This window comes from Orcinus orca, unplaced genomic scaffold (genome assembly GCF_937001465.1).
Source record: "Orcinus orca unplaced genomic scaffold, mOrcOrc1.1 scaffold_134, whole genome shotgun sequence".
Classification (NCBI taxonomy): Eukaryota; Metazoa; Chordata; class Mammalia; order Artiodactyla; family Delphinidae; genus Orcinus; species Orcinus orca.
Genome location: NW_026044033.1, coordinates 528,225 through 556,214, shown reverse-complemented (window position 1 = coordinate 556,214; position 27,990 = coordinate 528,225). Strand labels below are relative to the sequence as shown.

The 27,990-nt window shown below is 43.5% G+C and overlaps 1 long non-coding RNA gene across 3 annotated transcripts in view; it reads left to right on the top strand.

Moving 5' to 3' along the window:
- Positions 1 to 363: 363 nt before the first annotated feature.
- The window catches only part of LOC125963358 (uncharacterized), a 437,328-nt gene continuing 409,701 nt past the window's right edge, over positions 364 to 27,990 (top strand). For all 3 annotated transcript variants that reach the window (XR_007475218.1, XR_007475219.1, XR_007475220.1), the window contains exon 1: positions 364 to 390. This is a non-coding gene — a long non-coding RNA (uncharacterized LOC125963358). The remainder of the gene's footprint in view (positions 391 to 27,990) is intronic.

The window sequence follows — 27,990 nt, the reverse complement described above, 5'->3', positions numbered from 1 at the left end:
CACCCCATATTAAAGGCCTAACAATGTACCTGACTAGTAAGTATCTTAAAACCTATGGATCGCTATGTCTCCGAAAGAGAATCAAGCGTGTGTACAGGGGCATAAACACAGCAGTGATAGGATTGGAGAGGTTCGGGGAGCAAATGAAGACCCTTTGAAGTCATATTGCATGGTACCCATTCCACGGGTCTCAACTCTCCAACTTAAGGGATTCTTCCTTAGGCGAAATCATGCATGTGGAACCCAGAGTATGATCAACCGTGTGATCGGGAGACGTGTTCCAATATGTCTCAGTTCTCGTCCCCTGGTACTCGGGTGCAACATTCCAGACGCTTTACTAACACTCTCCCGACTGGGAGAGTCAGTGCCTTTAGCCTCCTGTTTGGCCCAGTTTGCAATTTCTGCGGAAGATGAACAGGAATAGGGAGAACCAATGAGAGACTAGCTGGAGGTGTCTGGACGGGCAAATTTAACTCTCATTTCCCACCAGGAAGAGGAATTAACCAAAGGCTCAGCGTGCCGTGCCGGAACCAGATTAGGGCCTGAAGCAATCCTGCGGTGTTGCGGCCAGCTCACAAGAAAGAGATTTGAAGAAAGGAGCTCAGGGGCACTGTAATTCACAAACATGCAGAGTTATAAATGACAGCTATCGTCCAAAAATATATTGAAGTAAGGCTGCCAAGAGGACTTGAAAGCAGGGCAGAATTGCAGGAAACCGATTTCAGGAGGTAGACTGGAATTGCATTTAAAGCATAGGAAAACAGGCAGAACGTGGACAATGATGCACTTGGCCAAAAAGGGCGTATGCGTTTTTTCCTGAATATATTCAGGAAAAAACGCATACGCCCTTTTTGGCCAACCAAGCAAGCTTGCAAAGGAAATGTGCACTACAATGAAGTCTCACTTCCCCCCGGTCAAAAGGGACATCTGAAAAAAGTGTAAAATCCAGAAAGGCAGGACAGGCCATGGAGCACTGGGAGCCTTGTTATGCTGATGGGCGGGATGTAATTTCCCAACAGCCACTCGGGAGAAGTGTATGGTGTTTCCTGAAACATCTAAAAAACAAAGCAACAGAGCCTAGGGCACTTCCACTTATGGTTCTATAGCTTAGGGAAATTAAAATCAAAAAGACACAGCCACCCCAAAGTTTGGGACGGCTCTGTTTACAAGAACCGCGTTTATGGTACAAGTTCAATATCGCAGAAAGCGAAAAATGGATAAAGAAGGTGTGGTACTTACGTACAATGCAATATCACTCAGCAATGAAATCTATGTCATCAGGCCCGTAGCAGCATAATGAGTGGATTCAGGTATGATGATTCTAACTGAAATAAGTCACACAGAAAAAGAAACATCATAAGATATCACTAATACACGAAATGTAAACTTGGCTACACATGAACTGAATTACAAAACAGAACAGGGTCTCAAATTTAGAAAACCAACTTATGCTTGCTTAAGGGGAAAGGTGAGTTGGAGTGCTGCATAAAACCAGAGATTGAAATGAGCACAGATAAAGTTCCTTAAGCCAAATATGTAATAGACAAGAGCTACTCCTTGCTCAACGAAATGGACCCAACACCCCATATTAAACGCCTAAGAATGTACCTGACTAGTAAGTATCTTAAAACCTATGGATTGCTATGTCTCCAAAAGAGAATCAAGCGTGTGTACAGGGGCATAAACGCAGCAGTGATAGGATTGGAGACGTTCGGTGAGAAAATGAAGACCCTTTGAAGTCATATTGCATGGAACCCATTCCACGGGTCTCAACTCTCCAAGTTTAAGGGATTCTTCCTTCAGCTAAATCATGCATGTGGAACCCAGAGTATGATCAACCGTGTGATCGGGAGACGTGTTCCAATATGTCTCAGGACTCGTCCCCTGGTACTCGGGTGCAACATTCCAGACGCTTTACTAACACTCTCCCGACTGGGAGAGTCAGTGCCTTTAACCTCCTGTTTGGCCCAGTTTGCAATTTCTGCGGCAGATGAACAGGAATAGGGAGAACCAATGAGAGACTAGCTGGAGGTGTCTGGACGGGCAAATTTAACTCTCATTTCCCACCAGGAAGAGGAATTAACCAAAGGCTCAGCGTGCCGTGCCGGAACCAGATTAGGGCCTGAAGCAATCCTGCGGTGTTGCGGCCAGCTCACAAGAAAGCGAGTTGAAGAAAGGAGCTCAGGGGCACTGTAATTCACAAACTTGCAGAGTTATAAATGACAGCTATCGTCCAAAAATATACTGAAGTAAGGCTGCCAAGAGGACTTGAAAGTGGGGCAGAATTGCAGGAAACCGATTTCAGGAGGTAGACTGGAATTGCACTTAAAGCATAGGAAAAGAGGCAGAACGTCGACAATGATGCACTTGGCCAAAAAGGGCGTATGCATTTTTTCCTGAATATATTCAGGAAAAAACGCATACGCACTTTTTGGCCAACCAAGCAAGCTTACAAAGGAAATCTGCACTACAATGAAGTCTCACTTCCCCCCGGTCAAAAGGACCACTGAAAAAAGTGTAAAATCCAGAAAGGCAGGACAGGCCATGGAGAACTGGGAGCCTTGTTATGCTGATGGGCGGGATGTATATTGCCAACAGCCACTTGGGAGAAGTGTATGGTTTTTCCTGAAACATCTAAAAAACAAAGCAACAGAGCCTAGGGCACTTCCACTTATGGCCCTATAGCTTAGGGAAATTAAAATAAAAAAGACACAGCCACCCCAAAATTTTGGACGGCTCTGTTTACAAGAAACTCATTTACGGGACAAGTTCAATATCACAGAAAGTGAAAAATGGATAAAGAAGTTGTGGTACTTACGTACAATGCAATATCACTCAGCAATGAAATCTATGTCATCAGGCACGTAGAAGCATAATGAGTGGATTCAGGTATGATGATTCTAACTGAAATAAGTCACACAGAAAAAGAAATATCATAAGATACCAGTAATACACGGAATGTAAACTTGGCTATACAGGAACTGAATTACAAAACAGAACAGGGTCTCAAATTTAGAAAACCAACTTATGCTTGCTTAAGGGGAAAGGTGAGTTGGGGTGCTGCATAAAACCAGAGATTGAAATGAGCACAGATAAATTTCCTTAAGCCAAATATGTAATAGACAAGAGCTACTCCTTGCTCAACGAAATGGACTCAAAACCCCATATTAAACGCCTAAGAATGTACCTGACTAGTAAGCATCTTAAAACCTATGGATTGCTATGTCTCCGAAAGAGAATCAAGCGTGTGTACAGGGGCATAAACGCAGCAGTGATAGGATTGGAGAGGTTCGCTGAGCAAACGAAGACCCTTTGAAGTCATATTGCATGGTACCCATTCCACGGGTCTCAACTCTCCATGTTTAAGGGATTCTTCCTTCAGCTAAAACATGCATGTGGAACTCAGAGTATGATCAACCGTGTGATCTGGAGATGTATTCCAATATGTCTCAGTTCTCGTCCGCTGGTACTCGGGTGCAATATTCCAGACGCTTAACTAACACTCTCCTGACTTGGAGAGTCAGTGCCTTTAACCTCCTGTGTGGCCCAGTTTGCAATTTCTGCAGAAGATGAACAGGAATAGGGAGAACCAATGAGAGACTAGCTGGAGGTGTCTGGACAGGCAAATTTAACTCTCATTTCCCACCAGGAAGAGGAATTAACCAAAGGCTCAGCGTGCTGTGCCGGAACCAGATTAGGGCCTGAAGCAATCCAGCGGTGTTGCGGCCAGCTCACAAGAAAGAGAGTTGAAGAAAGGAGCTCAGGGGCACTGTAATTCACAAACCTGCACAGTTATAAATGACAGCTATCGTCCAAAAATATATTGAAGTAAGGCTGCCAAGAGGACTTGAAAGTGGGACCGAATTGCAGGAAACCGATTTCAGGAGGTAGACTGGAATTGCATTTAAAGCATAGGAAAATAGGCAGAACGTCGACAATGATGCACTTGGCCAAAAGGGCGTATGCGTTTTTTCCTTAATATATTCAGGACAAAACGCATACGCCCTTTTTGGCCAACCAAGCAAGCTTGCAAAGGAAATCTGCACTACAATGAAGTCTCACTTCCCCCCAGTCAAAAGGGCCATCTGAAAAAAGTGTAAAATCCAAAAAAGCAGGACAGGCCAAGGAGAACTGGGAGCCTTGTTATGCTGATGGGCGGGATGTAAATTGCCAACAGCCACTGGGGAGAAGTGTATGGTGTTTCCTGAAACATCTAAAAAACAAAGCAACAGAGCCTAGGGCACTTCCACTTATGGTCCTATAGCTTAGGGAAATTAAAATCAAAAAGACACAGCCACCCCAAAGTTTGGGATGGCTCTGTTTACAAGAACCTCGTTTACGGTACAAGTTCAATATCGCAGAAAGCGAAAAATGGATAAAGAAGGTGTGGTACTTACGTACAATGCAATATCACTCAGCAATGAAATCTATGTCATCAGGCCCATAGCAGCATAATGAGTGGATTCAGGTATGATGATTCTAACTGAAATAAGTCACACAGAAAAAGAAACATCATAAGATATCACTAATACACGGAATGTAAACTTGGCTATACAGGAACTGGATTACAAATCAGAAGAGGGTCTCAAATTTAGAAAACCAACTTATGCTTGCTTAAGAGTAAAGGTGAGTTGGGGTGCTGCATAAAACCAGAGATTGAAATGAGCACAGATAAAGTTCCTTAAGCCAAATATGTAATAGACAAGAGCTACTCCTTGCTCAACGAAATGGACTCAACACCCCATATTAAACGCCTAAGTATGTACCTGACTAGTAAGTATCTTAAAACCTATGAATTGCTATGTCTCCGAAAGAGAATCAAGCGTGTGTACAGGGGCATAAATGCAGCAATGATAGGATTGGAGACATTTGGTGAGCAAATGAAGACCCTTTGAAATCATATTGCATGGTACCCATTCCACGGGTCTCAACTCTCCAGGTTTAAGGGATTCTTCCTTCAGCTAAATCATGCATGTGGAACCCAGAGTATGATCAACCGTGTGATCTGGAGACGTGTTCCAATATGTCTCAGGACTCGTCCCCTGGTACTCGGGTGTAACATTCCAGACGCTTTACTAACACTCTCCCGACTGGGAGAGTCAGTGCCTTTAACCTCCTGTTTGGCCCAGTTTGCAATTTCTGCGGCAGATGAACAGGAATAGGGAGAACCAATGAGAGACTAGCTGGAGGTGTCTGGACGCGCAAATTTAACTCTCATTTCCCACCAGGAAGAGGAATTAACCAAAGGCTCAGCGTGCCGTGCCGGAACCAGATTAGGGCCTGAAGCAATCCTGCAGTGTTGCGGCCAGCTCACAAGAAAGCGAGTTGAAGAAAGGAGCTCAGGGGCACTGTAATTCACAAGCCTGCAGAGTTATAAATGACAGCTATCGTCCAAAAATATACTGAAGTAAGGCTGCCAAGAGGACTTGAAAGCGGGGCAGAATTGCAGGAAACCGATTTCAGGAGGTAGACTGGAATTGCATTTAAAGCATAGGAAAAGAGGCAGAACGTCGACAATGATGCACTAGGCCAAAAAGGGCGTATGCGTTTTTTCCTGAATATATTCAGGAAAAAAAGCATACGCACTTTTTGGCCAACCAGGCAAGCTTGCAAAGGAAATCTGCACTACAATGAAGTCTCACTTCCCCCGGGTCAAAAGGGCCATCTGTAAAAAGTGTAAAATCCAGAAAGGCAGGACAGGCCATGGAGAACTGGGAGCCTTGTTATGCTGATGGGCGGGATGTATATTGCCAACAGCCACTTGGGAGAAGTGTATGGTGTTTCCTGAAACATCTAAAAAACAAAGCAACAGAGCCTAGGGCACTTCCACTTATGGCCCTATAGCTTAGGGAAATTAAAATCAAAAAGACACAGCCACCCCAACGTTTGGGACGGCTCTGTTTACAAGAAACTCGTTTACGGGACAAGTTCAATATCACAGAAAGTGAAAAATGGATAAAGAAGTTGTGGTACTTACGTACAATGCAATATCACTCAGCAATGAAATCTATGTCATCAGGCCCGTAGCAGCATAATGAGTGGATTCAGGTATGATGATTCTAACTGAAATAAGTCACACAGAAAAAGAAACATCAGAAGATATCACTAATACACGGAATGTAAACTTGGCTACACAGGAACTGGATTACAAAACAGAACAGGGTCTCCAATTTAGAAAACCAACTTATGATTGCTTAAGGGGAAAGGTGAGTTGGGGTGCTGCATAAAACCAGAGATTGAAATGAGCACAGATAAAGTTCCTTAAGCCAAATATGTAATAGACAAGAGCTACTCCTTGCTCAATGAAATGGACTCAACACCCCATATTAAAAGCCTAAGAATGTACCTGACTAGTAAGTATCTTAAAACCTATGGATCGCTATGTCTCCAAAAGAGAATCAAGCGTGTGTACAGGGGCATAAACGCAGCAGTGATAGGATTGGAGAGGTTCGGTGAGAAAATGAAGACCCTTTGAATTCATATTGCATGGTACCCATTCCACGGGTCTCAACTCTCCAGGTTTAAGGGATTCTTCCTTCAGCTAAAACATGCATGTGGAACCCAGAGTATGATCAACCGTGTGATCGGGAGACGTGTTCCAATGTCTCAGTTCTCATCCCCTTGTACTCGGGTGCAACATTCCAGACGCTTTACTAACACTCTCCCGACTTGGAGAGTCAGTGCCTTTAACCTCCTGTTTGGCCCAGTTTGCATTATCTGCGGAAGATGAACAGGAATAGGGAGAACCAATGAGAGACTAGCTGGAGGTTTCTGGACGGGCAAATTTAACTCTCATTTCCCACCAGGAAGAGGAATTAACCAAAGGCTCAGCGTGCCATGCCAGAACCAGATTAGTGCCTGAAGTAATCCTGCGGTGTTGCGGCCAGCTCACAAGAAAGCGAGTTGAAGAAAGGAGCTCAGGGGCACTGTAATTCACAAACCTGCAGAGTTATAAATGACAGCTATCGTCCAAAAATATACTGAAGTAAGGCTGCCAAGAGGACTTGAAAGCGGGGCAGAATTGCAGGAAACCGATTTCAGGAGGTAGACTGGAATTGCATTTAAAGCATAGGAAAAGAGGCAGAACGTCGACAATGATGCACTTGGCCAAAAAGGGCGTATGCATTTTTTCCTGAATATATTCAGGAAAAAACGCATACGGCCTTTTTGGCCAACCAAGGAAGCTTGCAAAGGAAATCTGCACTACAATGAAGTCTCACTTCCCCCCGGTCAAAAGGACCATCTGAAAAAAGTGTAAAATCCAGAAAGGCAGGACAGGCCATGGAGAACTGGGAGCCTTGTTATGCTGATGGGCGGGATGTAAATTGCCAACAGCCACTGGGGAGAAGTGTATGGTGTTTCCTGAAAAATCTAAAAAACAAAGCAACAGAGCCTAGGGCACTTCCACTTATGGTCCTATAGCTTAGGGAAATTAAAATCAAAAAGACACAGCCACCCCAAAGTTTGGGACGGTTCTGTTTACAAGAACCTTGTTTACGGTACAAGTTCAATATCGCAGAAAGCGAAAAATGGATAAAGAAGGTGTGGTACTTACGTACAATGCAATATCACTCAGCAATGAAATCTATGTCATCAGGCCCGTAGCAGCATAATGAGTGGATTCAGGTATGATGATTCTAACTGAAATAAGTCACACAGAAAAAGAAACATCATAAGATATCACTAATACACGGAATGTAAACTTGGTATACAGGAAATGGATTACAAATCAGAAGAGGGTCTCAAATTTAGAAAACCAACTTATGCTTGCTTAAGGGGAAAGGTGAGTTGGGGTGCTGCATAAAACCAGAGATTGAAATGAGCACAGATAAAGTTCCTTAAGCCAAATATGTAATAGACAAGAGCTACTCCTTGCTCAGCGAAATGGACTCAACAAGCCATATTAAACACCTAAGAATGTTCCTGACTAGTAAGTATCTTAAAACCTATGAATTGCTATGTCTCTGAAAGAGAATCAAGCGTGTGTACAGGGGCATAAATGCAGCAATGATAGGATTGGAGACATTCGGTGAGCAAATGAAGACCCTTTGAAATCATATTGCATGGTACCCATTCCACGGGTCTCAACTCTCCAGGTTTAAGGGATTCTTCCTTCAGCTAAATCATGCATGTGGAACCCAGAGTATGATCAACCGTGTGATCGGGAGATGTGTTCCAATATGTCTCAGGACTCGTCCCCTGGTACTTGGGTGCAACATTCCAGACGCTTTACTAACACTATCCCGACTGGGAGAGTCAGTGCCTTTAACCTCCTGTTTGGCCCAGTTTGCAATTTCTGCGGCAGATGAACAGGAATAGGGAGAACCAATGAGAGACTAGCTGGAGGTGTCTGGACGGGCAAATTTAACTCTCATTTCCCACCAGGAAGAGGAATTAACCAAAGGCTCAACGTGCCGTGCAGGAACCATATTAGGGCCTGAAGCAATCCTGCGGTGTTGCGGCCAGCTCACAAGAAAGCGAGTTGAAGAAAGGAGCTCAGGGTCACTGTAATTCAAAAACCTGCAGAGTTATAAATGACAGCTATCGTCCAAAAATATAGTGAAGTAAGGCTGCCAAGAGGACTTGAAAGTGGGGCAAAATTGCAGGAAACCGATTTCAGGAGGTAGACTGGAATTGCACTTAAAGCATAGGAAAAGAGGCAGAACGTCAACAATGATGCACTTGGCCAAAAAGGGCGTATGCGTTTTTTCCTTAATATATTCAGGAAAAAACGCATACGGCCTTTTTGGCCAACCAAGCAAGCTTGCAAAGGAAATCTGCACTACAATGAAGTCTCACTTCCCCCCGGTCAAAAGGGCCACTGAAAAAAGTGTAAAATCCAGAAAGGCAGGACAGGCCATGGAGAACTGGGAGCCTTGTTATGCTGATGGGCGGGATGTATATTGCCAACAGCCACTCGGGAGAAGTGTATGGTGTTTCCTGAAACATCTAAAAATCAAAGCAACAGAGCCTAGGGCACTTCCACTTATGGCCCTATAGCTTAGGGAAATTAAAATCAAAAAGACACAGCCACCCCAACGTTTGGGACAGCTCTGTTTACAAGAAACTCGTTTACGGGACAAGTTCAATATCACAGAAAGTGAAAAATGGATAAAGAAGTTGTGGTACTTACGTACAATGCAATATCAATCAGCAATGAAATCTATGTCATCAGGCCTGTAAAGCATAGAGTGGATTCAGGTATGATGATTGTAACTGAAATAAGTCACACAGAAAATAAACATCATAAGATAACACTAATACACGGAGTGTAAACTTGGCTACACAGGAACTGGATTACAAAACAGAACAGGGTCTCAAATTTAGAAAACCAACTTATGCTTGCTTAAGGGGAAAGGTGAGTTGGGGTGCTGCATAAAACCAGAGATTGAAATGAGCACAGATAATGTTCCTTAAGCCAAATATGTAATAGACAAGGGCTACTCCTTGCTCAACGAAATGGACTCAAAACCCCTTATTAAACACCTAATAATGTACATGACTAGTAAGTATCTTAAACTTATGGATTGCTATGTCTCTGAAAGAGAATCAAGCGTGAGTACAGGGGCATAAACGCAGCAGTGATAGGATTGGAGAGGTTCGGTGAGCAAATGAAGACCCTTTGAAGTCATATTGCATGGTACCCATTCCACGGGTCTCAACTCTCCAAGTTTAAGGGATTGTTCCTTCAGCTAAAAAATGCATGTGGAACACAGAGTGTGATCAACCGTGTGATCGGGAGACGTGTTCAAATATGTCTCAGTTTTCGTCCCCTGGTACTCGGGTGCAACATTCCAGATGCTTTACTAACACTCTCCCGACTTGGAGAGTCAGTGCCTTTAACCTCCTGTTTGACCCAGTTTGCAATTTCTGCAGAAGATGAACAGGAATAGGGAGAACCAATGAGAGACTAGCTGGAGGTGTCTGGACAGGCAAATTTAACTCTCATTTCCCACCAGGAAGAGGAATTAACCAAAGGCTCAGCGTGCTGTGCCGGAACCAGATTAGGGCCTGAAGCAATCCAGCGGTGTTGCGGCCAGCTCACAAGAAAGAGAGTTGAAGAAAGGAGCTCAGGGGCACTGTAATTCACAAACCTGCACAGTTATAAATGACAGCTATCGTCCAAAAATATATTGAAGTAAGGCTGCCAAGAGGACTTGAAAGTGGGACCGAATTGCAGGAAACCGATTTCAGGAGGTAGACTGGAATTGCATTTAAAGCATAGGAAAATAGGCAGAACGTCGACAATGATGCACTTGGCCAAAAGGGCGTATGCGTTTTTTCCTTAATATATTCAGGACAAAACGCATACGCCCTTTTTGGCCAACCAAGCAAGCTTGCAAAGGAAATCTGCACTACAATGAAGTCTCACTTCCCCCCAGTCAAAAGGGCCATCTGAAAAAAGTGTAAAATCCAAAAAAGCAGGACAGGCCAAGGAGAACTGGGAGCCTTGTTATGCTGATGGGCGGGATGTAAATTGCCAACAGCCACTGGGGAGAAGTGTATGGTGTTTCCTGAAACATCTAAAAAACAAAGCAACAGAGCCTAGGGCACTTCCACTTATGGTCCTATAGCTTAGGGAAATTAAAATCAAAAAGACACAGCCACCCCAAAGTTTGGGATGGCTCTGTTTACAAGAACCTCGTTTACGGTACAAGTTCAATATCGCAGAAAGCGAAAAATGGATAAAGAAGGTGTGGTACTTACGTACAATGCAATATCACTCAGCAATGAAATCTATGTCATCAGGCCCATAGCAGCATAATGAGTGGATTCAGGTATGATGATTCTAACTGAAATAAGTCACACAGAAAAAGAAACATCATAAGATATCACTAATACACGGAATGTAAACTTGGCTATACAGGAACTGGATTACAAATCAGAAGAGGGTCTCAAATTTAGAAAACCAACTTATGCTTGCTTAAGAGTAAAGGTGAGTTGGGGTGCTGCATAAAACCAGAGATTGAAATGAGCACAGATAAAGTTCCTTAAGCCAAATATGTAATAGACAAGAGCTACTCCTTGCTCAACGAAATGGACTCAACACCCCATATTAAACGCCTAAGTATGTACCTGACTAGTAAGTATCTTAAAACCTATGAATTGCTATGTCTCCGAAAGAGAATCAAGCGTGTGTACAGGGGCATAAATGCAGCAATGATAGGATTGGAGACATTTGGTGAGCAAATGAAGACCCTTTGAAATCATATTGCATGGTACCCATTCCACGGGTCTCAACTCTCCAGGTTTAAGGGATTCTTCCTTCAGCTAAATCATGCATGTGGAACCCAGAGTATGATCAACCGTGTGATCTGGAGACGTGTTCCAATATGTCTCAGGACTCGTCCCCTGGTACTCGGGTGTAACATTCCAGACGCTTTACTAACACTCTCCCGACTGGGAGAGTCAGTGCCTTTAACCTCCTGTTTGGCCCAGTTTGCAATTTCTGCGGCAGATGAACAGGAATAGGGAGAACCAATGAGAGACTAGCTGGAGGTGTCTGGACGCGCAAATTTAACTCTCATTTCCCACCAGGAAGAGGAATTAACCAAAGGCTCAGCGTGCCGTGCCGGAACCAGATTAGGGCCTGAAGCAATCCTGCAGTGTTGCGGCCAGCTCACAAGAAAGCGAGTTGAAGAAAGGAGCTCAGGGGCACTGTAATTCACAAGCCTGCAGAGTTATAAATGACAGCTATCGTCCAAAAATATACTGAAGTAAGGCTGCCAAGAGGACTTGAAAGCGGGGCAGAATTGCAGGAAACCGATTTCAGGAGGTAGACTGGAATTGCATTTAAAGCATAGGAAAAGAGGCAGAATGTCGACAATGATGCACTAGGCCAAAAAGGGCGTATGCGTTTTTTCCTGAATATATTCAGGAAAAAAAGCATACGCACTTTTTGGCCAACCAGGCAAGCTTGCAAAGGAAATCTGCACTACAATGAAGTCTCACTTCCCCCGGGTCAAAAGGGCCATCTGTAAAAAGTGTAAAATCCAGAAAGGCAGGACAGGCCATGGAGAACTGGGAGCCTTGTTATGCTGATGGGCGGGATGTATATTGCCAACAGCCACTTGGGAGAAGTGTATGGTGTTTCCTGAAACATCTAAAAAACAAAGCAACAGAGCCTAGGGCACTTCCACTTATGGCCCTATAGCTTAGGGAAATTAAAATAAAAAAGACACAGCCACCCCAACGTTTGGGACGGCTCTGTTTACAAGAAACTCGTTTACGGGACAAGTTCAATATCACAGAAAGTGAAAAATGGATAAAGAAGTTGTGGTACTTACGTACAATGCAATATCACTCAGCAATGAAATCTATGTCATCAGGCCCGTAGCAGCATAATGAGTGGATTCAGGTATGATGATTCTAACTGAAATAAGTCACACAGAAAAAGAAACATCAGAAGATATCACTAATACACGGAATGTAAACTTGGCTACACAGGAACTGGATTACAAAACAGAACAGGGTCTCCAATTTAGAAAACCAACTTATGATTGCTTAAGGGGAAAGGTGAGTTGGGGTGCTGCATAAAACCAGAGATTGAAATGAGCACAGATAAAGTTCCTTAAGCCAAATATGTAATAGACAAGAGCTACTCCTTGCTCAATGAAATGGACTCAACACCCCATATTAAAAGCCTAAGAATGTACCTGACTAGTAAGTATCTTAAAACCTATGGATCGCTATGTCTCCAAAAGAGAATCAAGCGTGTGTACAGGGGCATAAACGCAGCAGTGATAGGATTGGAGAGGTTCGGTGAGAAAATGAAGACCCTTTGAATTCATATTGCATGGTACCCATTCCACGGGTCTCAACTCTCCAGGTTTAAGGGATTCTTCCTTCAGCTAAAACATGCATGTGGAACCCAGAGTATGATCAACCGTGTGATCGGGAGACGTGTTCCAATGTCTCAGTTCTCATCCCCTTGTACTCGGGTGCAACATTCCAGACGCTTTACTAACACTCTCCCGACTTGGAGAGTCAGTGCCTTTAACCTCCTGTTTGGCCCAGTTTGCATTATCTGCGGAAGATGAACAGGAATAGGGAGAACCAATGAGAGACTAGCTGGAGGTTTCTGGACGGGCAAATTTAACTCTCATTTCCCACCAGGAAGAGGAATTAACCAAAGGCTCAGCGTGCCATGCCAGAACCAGATTAGTGCCTGAAGTAATCCTGCGGTGTTGCGGCCAGCTCACAAGAAAGCGAGTTGAAGAAAGGAGCTCAGGGGCACTGTAATTCACAAACCTGCAGAGTTATAAATGACAGCTATCGTCCAAAAATATACTGAAGTAAGGCTGCCAAGAGGACTTGAAAGCGGGGCAGAATTGCAGGAAACCGATTTCAGGAGGTAGACTGGAATTGCATTTAAAGCATAGGAAAAGAGGCAGAACGTCGACAATGATGCACTTGGCCAAAAAGGGCGTATGCATTTTTTCCTGAATATATTCAGGAAAAAACGCATACGGCCTTTTTGGCCAACCAAGGAAGCTTGCAAAGGAAATCTGCACTACAATGAAGTCTCACTTCCCCCCGGTCAAAAGGACCATCTGAAAAAAGTGTAAAATCCAGAAAGGCAGGACAGGCCATGGAGAACTGGGAGCCTTGTTATGCTGATGGGCGGGATGTAAATTGCCAACAGCCACTGGGGAGAAGTGTATGGTGTTTCCTGAAAAATCTAAAAAACAAAGCAACAGAGCCTAGGGCACTTCCACTTATGGTCCTATAGCTTAGGGAAATTAAAATCAAAAAGACACAGCCACCCCAAAGTTTGGGACGGTTCTGTTTACAAGAACCTTGTTTACGGTACAAGTTCAATATCGCAGAAAGCGAAAAATGGATAAAGAAGGTGTGGTACTTACGTACAATGCAATATCACTCAGCAATGAAATCTATGTCATCAGGCCCGTAGCAGCATAATGAGTGGATTCAGGTATGATGATTCTAACTGAAATAAGTCACACAGAAAAAGAAACATCATAAGATATCACTAATACACGGAATGTAAACTTGGTATACAGGAAATGGATTACAAATCAGAAGAGGGTCTCAAATTTAGAAAACCAACTTATGCTTGCTTAAGGGGAAAGGTGAGTTGGGGTGCTGCATAAAACCAGAGATTGAAATGAGCACAGATAAAGTTCCTTAAGCCAAATATGTAATAGACAAGAGCTACTCCTTGCTCAGCGAAATGGACTCAACAAGCCATATTAAACACCTAAGAATGTACATGACTAGTAAGTATCTTAAACTTATGGATTGCTATGTCTCTGAAAGAGAATCAAGCGTGAGTACAGGGGCATAAACGCAGCAGTGATAGGATTGGAGAGGTTCGGTGAGCAAATGAAGACCCTTTGAAGTCATATTGCATGGTACCCATTCCACGGGTCTCAACTCTCCAAGTTTAAGGGATTGTTCCTTCAGCTAAAAAATGCATGTGGAACACAGAGTGTGATCAACCGTGTGATCGGGAGACGTGTTCAAATATGTCTCAGTTTTCGTCCCCTGGTACTCGGGTGCAACATTCCAGATGCTTTACTAACACTCTCCCGACTTGGAGAGTCAGTGCCTTTAACCTCCTGTTTGACCCAGTTTGCAATTTCTGCGGAAGATGAACAGGGATAAGGAGGACCAATGAGAGACTAGCTGGAGGTGTCTGGACGGGCAATTTTAACTCTCATTTCCCACCAGGAAGAGGAATTAAGCAAAGGCTCAGCGTGCGGTGCCGGAACCAGATTAGGGCCTGAAGCAATCCTGCGGTGTTGCGGCCAGCTCACAAGAAAGCGAGTTGAAGAAAGGAGCTCAGGGGCACTGTAATTCACAAACCTGCAGAGTTATAAATGACATCTATCGTCCAAAAATATACTGAAGTAAGGCTGCCAAGAGGACTTGAAAGCGGGGCAGCATTGCAGGAAACCGATTTCAGGAGGTAGACTGGAATTGCATTTAAAGCATAGGAAAAGAGGCAGAACGTCGACAATGATGCACTTGGCCAAAAAGGGCGTATGCGTTTTTTCCTGAATATATTCAGGAAAAAACGCATACGCCCTTTTTGGTCAACCAAGCAAGCTTGCAAAGGAAATCTGCACTAAAATGAAGTCTCACTTCCCTGCGGTCAAAAGGGCCATCTGAAAAAAGTGTAAAATCCATAAAGACAGGACAGGCGTTGGAGAACTGGGAGCCTTGTTATGCTGATGGGTGGGATGTAAATTGCCAGAAGCCACAGGGGAGAAGTGTATGGTGTTTCCTGAAACATGTAAAAAACAAAGCAACAGAGCCTAGGGCACTTCCACTTATGGTCCTATAGCTTAGGGAAATTAAAATCAAAAAGACACAGCCACCCCAAAATTTGGTACGGCTCTTATTACAAGAACCTCGTTTACGGTACAAGTTCAATATCACAGAAAGTGAAAAATGGATAAAGAAGTTGTGGTACTTACGTACAATGCAATATCACTCAGCAATGACATCTATGTCATTAGGCCCGTAGCAGCATAATGAATGGATTCAGGTATGATGATTCTAACTGAAATAAGTCACACAGAAAAAGAAACATCATAAGATATCACTAATACACGGAATGTAAACTTGACTAAACAGGAACTGGATTACAAAAGAGAACAGGGTCTCAAATTTAGAAAAGCAACTTATGCTTGCTTAAGGGGAAAGGTGAGTAGGGGTGCTGCATAAAACCAGAGATTGAAATGAGCACAGATAAAGTTCCTTAAGCCAAATATGTAATAGACAAGAGCTACTCCTTGCTCAACGTAATGGACTCAAAACCCCATGTTTAACGCCTTATAATGTACCTGACTAGTAAGTATCTTAAAACCTATGGATTGCTATGTCTCTGAAAGAGAATCAAGCATGAGTACAGGAGCATAAACGCCGCAGTGATAGGATTGGAGAGGTTCGGTGAGCAAATGAAGACCCTTTGAAATCATATTGCATGGTACCCATTCCACGGGTCTCAACTCTCCAGGTTTAAGGGATTCTTCCTTCAGCTAAAACATGCATGTGGAACACAGAGTATGATCAACCGTGTGATCGGGATACGTGTTGAAATTTATCTCAGTTCTCGTCCCATGGTACTCAGGTGCAACATTCCAGATGCTTTACTAACACTCTCCCGACTTGGAGAGTCAGTGCCTTTAACCTCCTGTTTGGCCCAGTTTGCAATTTCTGCGGAAGATGAACAGGAATAAGGAGAACCAATGAGAGACTAGCTCGAGGTGTCTGGACGGGCAAATTTAACTCTCATTTCCCACCAGGAAGAGGAATTAACCAAAGGCTCAGCGTGCGGTGCCGGAACCAGATTAGGGCCTGAAGCAATCCTGCGGTGTTGGGGCCAGCTCACAAGAAAGCGAGTTGAAGAAAGGATCTCAGGGGCACTGTAATTCACAAACCTGCAGAGTTATAAATGACAGCTATCGTCCAAAAATATACTGAAATAAGGCTGCCAAGAGGACTTGAAAGTGGGCAGAATTGCAGGAAACCGATTTCAGAAGGTAGAATGGAGTTGCATTTAAAGCATAGGAAAAGAGGCAGAACGTGGACAATGATGCACTTGGCCAAAAAGGGCGTATGCGTTTTTTCCTGAATATATTCAGGAAAAAACGCATACGCCCTTTTTGGCCAACCAAGCAAGCTTGCAAAGGAAATCTGCACTACAATGAAGTCTCACTTCCCCCCGGTCAAAAGGGTCATCTGAAAAAAGTGTAAAATCCAGAAAGGCAGGACAGGCCATGGAGAACTGGGAGGCTTGTTATGCTGATGGGCAGGATGTAAACTGCCAACAGCCACTCGGGAGAAGTGTATGGTGTTTCCTGAAACATCTAAAAAACAAAGCAACAGAGCCTAGGGCACTTCCACCTATGGTCCTAGAGCTTAGGGAAATTAAAATCAAAAAGACACAGCCACCCCAAAATTTGGGACGGCTCTGTTTACAAGAACCTCCTTTACAGTACAAGTTCAATATCGCAGAAAGTGAAAACTGGATAAAGAAGTTGTGGTACTTACGTACAATGCAATATCACTCAGCAATGAAATCTATGTCATCAGGCCCGTAGCAGCATAATGAGTGGATTCAGTTATGATGATTCTAACTGAAATAAGTCACACAGAAAAAGAAACATCATAAGATATCACTAATACACGGAATGTAAACGTGGCTACACAGGAACTGGATTACAAAACAGAACAGGGTCTCAAATATAGAAAACCAACTTATGCTTGCTCAAGGGGAAAGGTCAGTTGGCGTGCTGCATAAAACCAGAGACTGAAATGAGCACAGATAAAGTTCCTTAAGCCAAATATGGTATAGACAAGAGCTACTCCTTGCTCAACGAAATGGACTCAACACCCCATATTAAATGCTTAATAATGTACCTGACTAGTAAGTATCTTAAAACCTATGGATTGCTATGTCTCCGAAAGAGAATCAACCATGTGTACAGGGGCATAAACGCAGCAGTGATAGGATTGGAGAGGTACGGTGAGCAAATGAAGACCGTTTTAACTCATATTTCATGGTACCCATTCGACGGGTCTCAACTCTCCAGGTTTAAGGGATTCTTCCTTCAGCTTAAACATGCATGTGGAACCCAGAGTATGATCAACCGTGTGATCGGGAGACGTGTTCAAATATGTCTCAGCTTTCGTCCCCTTGTACTCGGGTGCAACATTCCAGTTGCTTTACTAACACTCTCCCGACTTGGGGAGTCAGTGCCTTTAACCTCCTGTTTGGCCCAGTTTGCAAATTCTGCGGAAGATTAACAGGAATAGGGAGAACCAATGAGAGACTAGCTGGAGTTGTCTGGACAGGCAAATTTAACTCTCATTTCCCACAAGGAAGAGGAATTAACCAAAGGCTCAGCGTGCCGTGCCGGAACCAGATTAGGACCTGAAGCAATCCTGCGGTGTTGCGGCCAGCTCACAAGAAAGCGAGTTGAAGAAAGGAGCTCAGGGGCACTGTAATTCACAAACCTGCAGAGTTATAAATGACAGCTATCGTCCAAAAATATACTGAAATAAGGCTGCCAAGAGGACTTGAAAGCGGGCAGAATTGCAGGAAACCGATTTCAGAAGGTAGAATGGAGTTGCATTTAAAGCATAGGAAAAGAGGCAGAACTTCGACAATGATGCACTTGGCCAAAAAGGGCGTATGCGTTTTTTCCTGAATATATTCAGCAAAAAACGCATACGCCCTTTTTGACCAACCAAGCAAGCTTGCAAAGGAAATCTGCACTACAATGAAGTCTCACTTCCCCCCGGTCAAAAGGGTCATCTGAAAAAAGTGTAAAATCCAGAAAGGCAGGACAGGCCATGGAGAACTGGGAGGCTTGTTATGCTGATGGGCAGGATGTAAACTGCCAACAGCCACTCGGGAGAAGTGTATGGTGTTTCCTGAAACATCTAAAAAACAAAGCAACAGAGCCTAGGGCATTTCCACCTATGGTCCTAGAGCTTAGGGAAATTAAAATCAAAAAGACACAGCCACCCCAAAATTTGGGACGGCTCTGTTTACAACAACCTCATTTACAGTCCAAGTTCAATATCGCAGAAAGTGAAAAATGGATAAACAAATTGTGGTACTTACGTACAAAGCAATATCACTCAGCAATGAAATCTATGTCATCAGGCCCGTAGCAGCATAATGAGTGGATTCAGGTATGATGATTCTAACTGAAATAAGTCACACAGAAAAAGAAACATCATAAGATATCACTAATACACGGAATGTAAACTTGGCTACACAGGAATTGGATTACAAAACAGAACAGGTTCTCAAATTTAGAAAACCAACATGCTTGCTTAAGGGGAAATGTGAGTTGGGGTGCTGCCTAAAACCAGATATTGAAATGAGCACAGATAAAGTTCCTTAAGCCAAATATGGAATAGACAAGAGCTACTCTTTGCTCAACGAAATGGACTCAACACCCCATATTAAACGCCTAAGAATGTACCTGACTAGTAAGTATCTTAAAACCTTTGGATTGCTATATCTCTGAAAGAGAATCAAGCGTGTGTACAGGGGCATAAACGCAGCAGTGATAGGATTGGAGAGGTTCGGTGAGCAAATGAAGACCCTTTGAAGTCATATTGCATGGTACCCATTCCACGGGTCTCAAGTCTCCAGGTTTAAGGGATTCTTCCTTCAGCTAATACATGCATGTGGAACCCAGAGTATGATCAACTGTGTTTGGGAGACGTGTTTTCGTCCCCTGGTACTCGGGTGCAACATTCCAGACGCTATGCTAACACTCTCCCGACTTGGAGAGTCAGTGCCTTTAACCTCCTGTTGGCCCAGTTTGCAATTTCTGCGGAAGATGAACAGGAATAGGGAGAACCAATGAGAGACTAGCTGGAGGTGTCTGGACGGGCAAATTTAACTCTCATTTCCTACCAGGAAGAGGAATTAACCAAAGGATCAGCGTGCCGTGCAGAACTAGATTAGGGCCTGAAGCAATCCGGCCGTGCTGCGGCCAGCTCACAAGAAAGCGAGTTGAAGAAAGGAGCTCAGGGGCACTGTAATTCACAAACCTGCAGAGTTATGAATGACAGCTATCGTGCAAAAATATACTGAAGTAAGGCTGCCAAGAGGACTTGAAAGTGGGGCAAAATTGCAGGAAACCGATTTCAGGAGGTAGACTGGAATTGCACTTAAAGCATAGGAAAAGAGGCAGAACGTCAACAATGATGCACTTGGCCAAAAAGGGCGTATGCGTTTTTTCCTTAATATATTCAGGAAAAAACGCATACGGCCTTTTTGGCCAACCAAGCAAGCTTGCAAAGGAAATCTGCACTACAATGAAGTCTCACTTCCCCCCGGTCAAAAGGGCCACTGAAAAAAGTGTAAAATCCAGAAAGGCAGGACAGGCCATGGAGAACTGGGAGCCTTGTTATGCTGATGGGCGGGATGTATATTGCCAACAGCCACTCGGGAGAAGTGTATGGTGTTTCCTGAAACATCTAAAAATCAAAGCAACAGAGCCTAGGGCACTTCCACTTATGGCCCTATAGCTTAGGGAAATTAAAATCAAAAAGACACAGCCACCCCAACGTTTGGGACAGCTCTGTTTACAAGAAACTCGTTTACGGGACAAGTTCAATATCACAGAAAGTGAAAAATGGATAAAGAAGTTGTGGTACTTACGTACAATGCAATATCAATCAGCAATGAAATCTATGTCATCAGGCCTGTAAAGCATAGAGTGGATTCAGGTATGATGATTGTAACTGAAATAAGTCACACAGAAAATAAACATCATAAGATAACACTAATACACGGAGTGTAAACTTGGCTACACAGGAACTGGATTACAAAACAGAACAGGGTCTCAAATTTAGAAAACCAACTTATGCTTGCTTAAGGGGAAAGGTGAGTTGGGGTGCTGCATAAAACCAGAGATTGAAATGAGCACAGATAATGTTCCTTAAGCCAAATATGTAATAGACAAGGGCTACTCCTTGCTCAACGAAATGGACTCAAAACCCCTTATTAAACGCCTAATAATGTACATGACTAGTAAGTATCTTAAACTTATGGATTGCTATGTCTCTGAAAGAGAATCAAGCGTGAGTACAGGGGCATAAACGCAGCAGTGATAGGATTGGAGAGGTTCGGTGAGCAAATGAAGACCCTTTGAAGTCATATTGCATGGTACCCATTCCACGGGTCTCAACTCTCCAAGTTTAAGGGATTGTTCCTTCAGCTAAAAAATGCATGTGGAACACAGAGTGTGATCAACCGTGTGATCGGGAGACGTGTTCAAATATGTCTCAGTTTTCGTCCCCTGGTACTCGGGTGCAACATTCCAGATGCTTTACTAACACTCTCCCGACTTGGAGAGTCAGTGCCTTTAACCTCCTGTTTGACCCAGTTTGCAATTTCTGCGGAAGATGAACAGGGATAAGGAGGACCAATGAGAGACTAGCTGGAGGTGTCTGGACGGGCAATTTTAACTCTCATTTCCCACCAGGAAGAGGAATTAAGCAAAGGCTCAGCGTGCGGTGCCGGAACCAGATTAGGGCCTGAAGCAATCCTGCGGTGTTGCGGCCAGCTCACAAGAAAGCGAGTTGAAGAAAGGAGCTCAGGGGCACTGTAATTCACAAACCTGCAGAGTTATAAATGACATCTATCGTCCAAAAATATACTGAAGTAAGGCTGCCAAGAGGACTTGAAAGCGGGGCAGCATTGCAGGAAACCGATTTCAGGAGGTAGACTGGAATTGCATTTAAAGCATAGGAAAAGAGGCAGAACGTCGACAATGATGCACTTGGCCAAAAAGGGCGTATGCGTTTTTTCCTGAATATATTCAGGAAAAAACGCATACGCCCTTTTTGGTCAACCAAGCAAGCTTGCAAAGGAAATCTGCACTAAAATGAAGTCTCACTTCCCTGCGGTCAAAAGGGCCATCTGAAAAAAGTGTAAAATCCATAAAGACAGGACAGGCGTTGGAGAACTGGGAGCCTTGTTATGCTGATGGGTGGGATGTAAATTGCCAGAAGCCACAGGGGAGAAGTGTATGGTGTTTCCTGAAACATCTAAAAAACAAAGCAACAGAGCCTAGGGCACTTCCACTTATGGTCCTATAGCTTAGGGAAATTAAAATCAAAAAGACACAGCCACCCCAAAATTTGGTACGGCTCTTATTACAAGAACCTCGTTTACGGTACAAGTTCAATATCACAGGAAGTGAAAAATGGATAAAGAAGTTGTGGTACTTACGTACAATGCAATATCACTCAGCAATGACATCTATGTCATTAGGCCCGTAGCAGCATAATGAATGGATTCAGGTATGATGATTCTAACTGAAATAAGTCACACAGAAAAAGAAACATCATAAGATATCACTAATACACGGAATGTAAACTTGACTAAACAGGAACTGGATTACAAAAGAGAACAGGGTCTCAAATTTAGAAAAGCAACTTATGCTTGCTTAAGGGGAAAGGTGAGTAGGGGTGCTGCATAAAACCAGAGATTGAAATGAGCACAGATAAAGTTCCTTAAGCCAAATATGTAATAGACAAGAGCTACTCCTTGCTCAACGTAATGGACTCAAAACCCCATGTTTAACGCCTTATAATGTACGTGACTAGTAAGTATCTTAAAACCTATGGATTGCTATGTCTCTGAAAGAGAATCAAGCATGAGTACAGGAGCATAAACGCCGCAGTGATAGGATTGGAGAGGTTCGGTGAGCAAATGAAGACCCTTTGAAGTCATATTGCATGGTACCCATTCCACGGGTCTCAACTCTCCAGGTTTAAGGGATTCTTCCTTCAGCTAAAACATGCATGTGGATCACAGAGTATGATCAACCGTGTGATCGGGATACGTGTTGAAATTTATCTCAGTTCTCGTCCCATGGTACTCAGGTGCAACATTCCAGATGCTTTACTAACACTCTCCCGACTTGGAGAGTCAGTGCCTTTAACCTCCTGTTTGGCCCAGTTTGCAATTTCTGCGGAAGATGAACAGGAATAAGGAGAACCAATGAGAGACTACCTCGAGGTGTCTGGACGGGCAAATTTAACTCTCATTTGCCACCAGGAAGAGGAATTAACCAAAGGCTCAGCGTGCGGTGCCGGAACCAGATTAGGGCCTGAAGCAATCCTGCGGTGTTGGGGCCAGCTCACAAGAAAGCGAGTTGAAGAAAGGATCTCAGGGGCACTGTAATTCACAAACCTGCAGAGTTATAAATGACAGCTATCGTCCAAAAATATACTGAAATAAGGCTGCCAAGAGGACTTGAAAGTGGGCAGAATTGCAGGAAACCGATTTCAGAAGGTAGAATGGAGTTGCATTTAAAGCATAGGAAAAGAGGCAGAACGTGGACAATGATGCACTTGGCCAAAAAGGGCGTATGCGTTTTTTCCTGAATATATTCAGGAAAAAACGCATACGCCCTTTTTGGCCAACCAAGCAAGCTTGCAAAGGAAATCTGCACTACAATGAAGTCTCACTTCCCCCCGGTCAAAAGGGTCATCTGAAAAAAGTGTAAAATCCAGAAAGGCAGGACAGGCCATGGAGAACTGGGAGGCTTGTTATGCTGATGGGCAGGATGTAAACTGCCAACAGCCACTCGGGAGAAGTGTATGGTGTTTCCTGAAACATCTAAAAAACAAAGCAACAGAGCCTAGGGCACTTCCACCTATGGTCCTAGAGCTTAGGGAAATTAAAATCAAAAAGACACAGCCACCCCAAAATTTGGGACGGCTCTGTTTACAAGAACCTCCTTTACAGTACAAGTTCAATATCGCAGAAAGTGAAAACTGGATAAAGAAGTTGTGGTACTTACGTACAATGCAATATCACTCAGCAATGAAATCTATGTCATCAGGCCCGTAGCAGCATAATGAGTGGATTCAGTTATGATGATTCTAACTGAAATAAGTCACACAGAAAAAGAAACATCATAAGATATCACTAATACACGGAATGTAAACGTGGCTACACAGGAACTGGATTACAAAACAGAACAGGGTCTCAAATGTAGAAAACCAACTTATGCTTGCTCAAGGGGAAAGGTCAGTTGGCGTGCTGCATAAAACCAGAGATTGAAATGAGCACAGATAAAGTTCCTTAAGCCAAATATGGTATAGACAAGAGCTACTCCTTGCTCAACGAAATGGACTCAACACCCCATATTAAACGCTTAATAATGTACCTGACTAGTAAGTATCTTAAAACCTATGGATTGCTATGTCTCCGAAAGAGAATCAACCATGTGTACAGGGGCATAAACGCAGCAGTGATAGGATTGGAGAGGTACGGTGAGCAAATGAAGACCGTTTTAACTCATATTTCATGGTACCCATTCGACGGGTCTCAACTCTCCAGGTTTAAGGGATTCTTCCTTCAGCTTAAACATGCATGTGGAACCCAGAGTATGATCAACCGTGTGATCGGGAGACGTGTTCAAATATGTCTCAGCTTTCGTCCCCTTGTACTCGGGTGCAACATTCCAGTTGCTTTACTAACACTCTCCCGACTTGGGGAGTCAGTGCCTTTAACCTCCTGTTTGGCCCAGTTTGCAAATTCTGCGGAAGATTAACAGGAATAGGGAGAACCAATGAGAGACTAGCTGGAGTTGTCTGGACAGGCAAATTTAACTCTCATTTCCCACAAGGAAGAGGAATTAACCAAAGGCTCAGCGTGCCGTGCCGGAACCAGATTAGGACCTGAAGCAATCCTGCGGTGTTGCGGCCAGCTCACAAGAAAGCGAGTTGAAGAAAGGAGCTCAGGGGCACTGTAATTCACAAACCTGCAGAGTTATAAATGACAGCTATCGTCCAAAAATATACTGAAATAAGGCTGCCAAGAGGACTTGAAAGCGGGCAGAATTGCAGGAAACCGATTTCAGAAGGTAGAATGGAGTTGCATTTAAAGCATAGGAAAAGAGGCAGAACTTCGACAATGATGCACTTGGCCAAAAAGGGCGTATGCGTTTTTTCCTGAATATATTCAGCAAAAAACGCATACGCCCTTTTTGACCAACCAAGCAAGCTTGCAAAGGAAATCTGCACTACAATGAAGTCTCACTTCCCCCCGGTCAAAAGGGTCATCTGAAAAAAGTGTAAAATCCAGAAAGGCAGGACAGGCCATGGAGAACTGGGAGGCTTGTTATGCTGATGGGCAGGATGTAAACTGCCAACAGCCACTCGGGAGAAGTGTATGGTGTTTCCTGAAACATCTAAAAAACAAAGCAACAGAGCCTAGGGCATTTCCACCTATGGTCCTAGAGCTTAGGGAAATTAAAATCAAAAAGACACAGCCACCCCAAAATTTGGGACGGCTCTGTTTACAACAACCTCATTTACAGTCCAAGTTCAATATCGCAGAAAGTGAAAAATGGATAAACAAATTGTGGTACTTACGTACAAAGCAATATCACTCAGCAATGAAATCTATGTCATCAGGCCCGTAGCAGCATAATGAGTGGATTCAGGTATGATGATTCTAACTGAAATAAGTCACACAGAAAAAGAAACATCATAAGATATCACTAATACACGGAATGTAAACTTGGCTACACAGGAATTGGATTACAAAACAGAACAGGTTCTCAAATTTAGAAAACCAACATGCTTGCTTAAGGGGAAATGTGAGTTGGGGTGCTGCCTAAAACCAGAGATTGAAATGAGCACAGATAAAGTTCCTTAAGCCAAATATGGAATAGACAAGAGCTACTCTTTGCTCAACGAAATGGACTCAACACCCCATATTAAACGCCTAAGAATGTACCTGACTAGTAAGTATCTTAAAACCTTTGGATTGCTATATCTCTGAAAGAGAATCAAGCGTGTGTACAGGGGCATAAACGCAGCAGTGATAGGATTGGAGAGGTTCGGTGAGCAAATGAAGACCCTTTGAAGTCATATTGCATGGTACCCATTCCACGGGTCTCAAGTCTCCAGCTTTAAGGGATTCTTCCTTCAGCTAATACATGCATGTGGAACCCAGAGTATGATCAACTGTGTTTGGGAGACGTGTTTTCGTCCCCTGGTACTCGGGTGCAACATTCCAGACGCTATGCTAACACTCTCCCGACTTGGAGAGTCAGTGCCTTTAACCTCCTGTTGGCCCAGTTTGCAATTTCTGCGGAAGATGAACAGGAATAGGGAGAACCAATGAGAGACTAGCTGGAGGTGTCTGGACGGGCAAATTTAACTCTCATTTCCTACCAGGAAGAGGAATTAACCAAAGGATCAGCGTGCCGTGCAGAACTAGATTAGGGCCTGAAGCAATCCGGCCGTGCTGCGGCCAGCTCACAAGAAAGCGAGTTGAAGAAAGGAGCTCAGGGGCACTGTAATTCACAAACCTGCAGAGTTATGAATGACAGCTATCGTGCAAAAATATACTGAAGTAAGGCTGCCAAGAGGACTTGAAAGCGGGACAGAATTGCAGGCAACCGATTTCAGGAGGTAGACTGGAATTGCATTTAAAGCATAGGAAAAGAGGCAGAACGTCGACAATGATGCACTTGGCCAAAAAGGGCGTATGCGTTTTTTCCTGAATATATTCAGGAAAAAACGCATACGCCCTTTTTGGCCAACCAAGCAAGCTTGCAAAGGAAATCTGCACTACAATGAAGTCTCACTTCCCCCCGGTCAAAAGGGCCATCTGAAAAAAGTGTAAAATCCAGAAAGGCAGGACAGGCCATGGAGAACTGGGAGCCTTGTTATGCTGATGGGCGGGATGTAAATTGCCAACAGCCACTGGGGAGAAGTGTATGGTGTTTCCTGAAACATCTAAAAAACAAAGCAACAGAGCCTAGGGCACTTCCACTTATGGTCCTATAGCTTACGGAAATTAAAATCAAAAAGACACAGCCACCCCAAAGTTTGGGACGGCTCTGTTTACAGGAACGTCTTCTGTAGCACAAGTTAAATATGTCAGATAGCAAATAATGGATAAAGAAGTTGCGGTACTTACGTACAACAGAATACCTCTCAGCAATGAAAACTATGTCACCAGGCCCGTACCAGCATAATGAGTGGATTGAGGCACGGTGATTCTATGTGAAAAAAGTCACACAGAAAAAGAAATATCATAAGGTATCACTAATACACGGAATGTGAACTTGGCTACACATGAACTGAGTTACAAAACAGAACAGGGTGTCAAGTTTAGAAAACCAACTTATGCTTGCTTAAGGGGGAAGGTGAGTTGGGGTGCTGCATAAAACCAGAGTTTGAATTTAGCACAGATACCATTCCATAAGCCAAATATGTAATAGACAAGACCTACCCCTTGCTCAAGAAAATGGACTCCACAATGAGGTATCACCTCACACCTGATAGAATGGGCATCATCAGAAAATCTACAAACAAAAAATGCTGGAAAGGGTGTGGAGAAAAGGAACCCTCTTCCACTATTGTTGGGAATATAAATTGATACAGTCACTATGGAGAACAATATGGAGTTTGTTAAGAAACTAACAATAGAATTACCATATGATACAGCAATCCCAGTACTGGACATATACCCAGACAAAACCATAAATCAAAAAGAAACATTCACCGCAATGTTCATTGCCTCACTCTTTACAATATCGAGGTAATGCAAGCAACCTAAATGCCCACAGACAGACGAATGCATAAAGCTGTGGTACATATATAAAATGGAATATTACTAAGCCATGAAAAGGAATGAAATTGGGTCATTTGTAGAGACGTCGATGGATCTAGAGACTGTCATACAGAGTGAAGTAAGTCAGAAAGAGAAAAACAAATCTTGTATATTCATGCATATATGTGGAACCTAGAAAAACTGTACAGATTAACCATTTTGCAAGGCATAAATAGAACAACAGATGTAGACAACAAACGTATGGACAACAAGGGGGGAAAGCTGTTGGGGGGGTGGTGGTGGGAGGAGTTGAGAGACTGGGATTGGCATGTATACATTTATATGTATAAAATAGATAACCAATAAGAACCTGCTGTATAAAAATATAAAATAAAATTCAAAATTAGAAAGAAATAAAATTTAAAATATAAAACAGAAAAAACAATTATTCCCTTCACATACATGTATTTATATGAATAAATTATTTCCATGCTTATATCTGTAAATACAAAAAAGAGGAATAAAATCTACCTTGAACCAAAAACGAAAAAGAGAAAAAAAACACAGAACCCACCAGTTCCACAGAGGAAAACCGTATCAGGGCACTTGCTCCAGTTGTAAACAATTCTGAAGTTGGTCAGTGGTGGGGAATCGTCTCCCATTCAGCCAGCAGCCCCCACGCAACAAGCGTCCTCATTGCAAAGCTGGGGCACCGTGCTGAGGCATCTGTGAGTAAACGTGAGCTGAGCCCCAGGCCAGTTGCTGCTGAACTATTCCCACCCGTCCCAGGTAAAACACCTGAATATATACAAGGACTTGAAAGCCTAGAGGAAGGGCCATAGAGCCACACGAGTGACAGCATGCCGGCCGACTTGGTGCCTGCAGGCCAGCCAGGATGGTCCTGG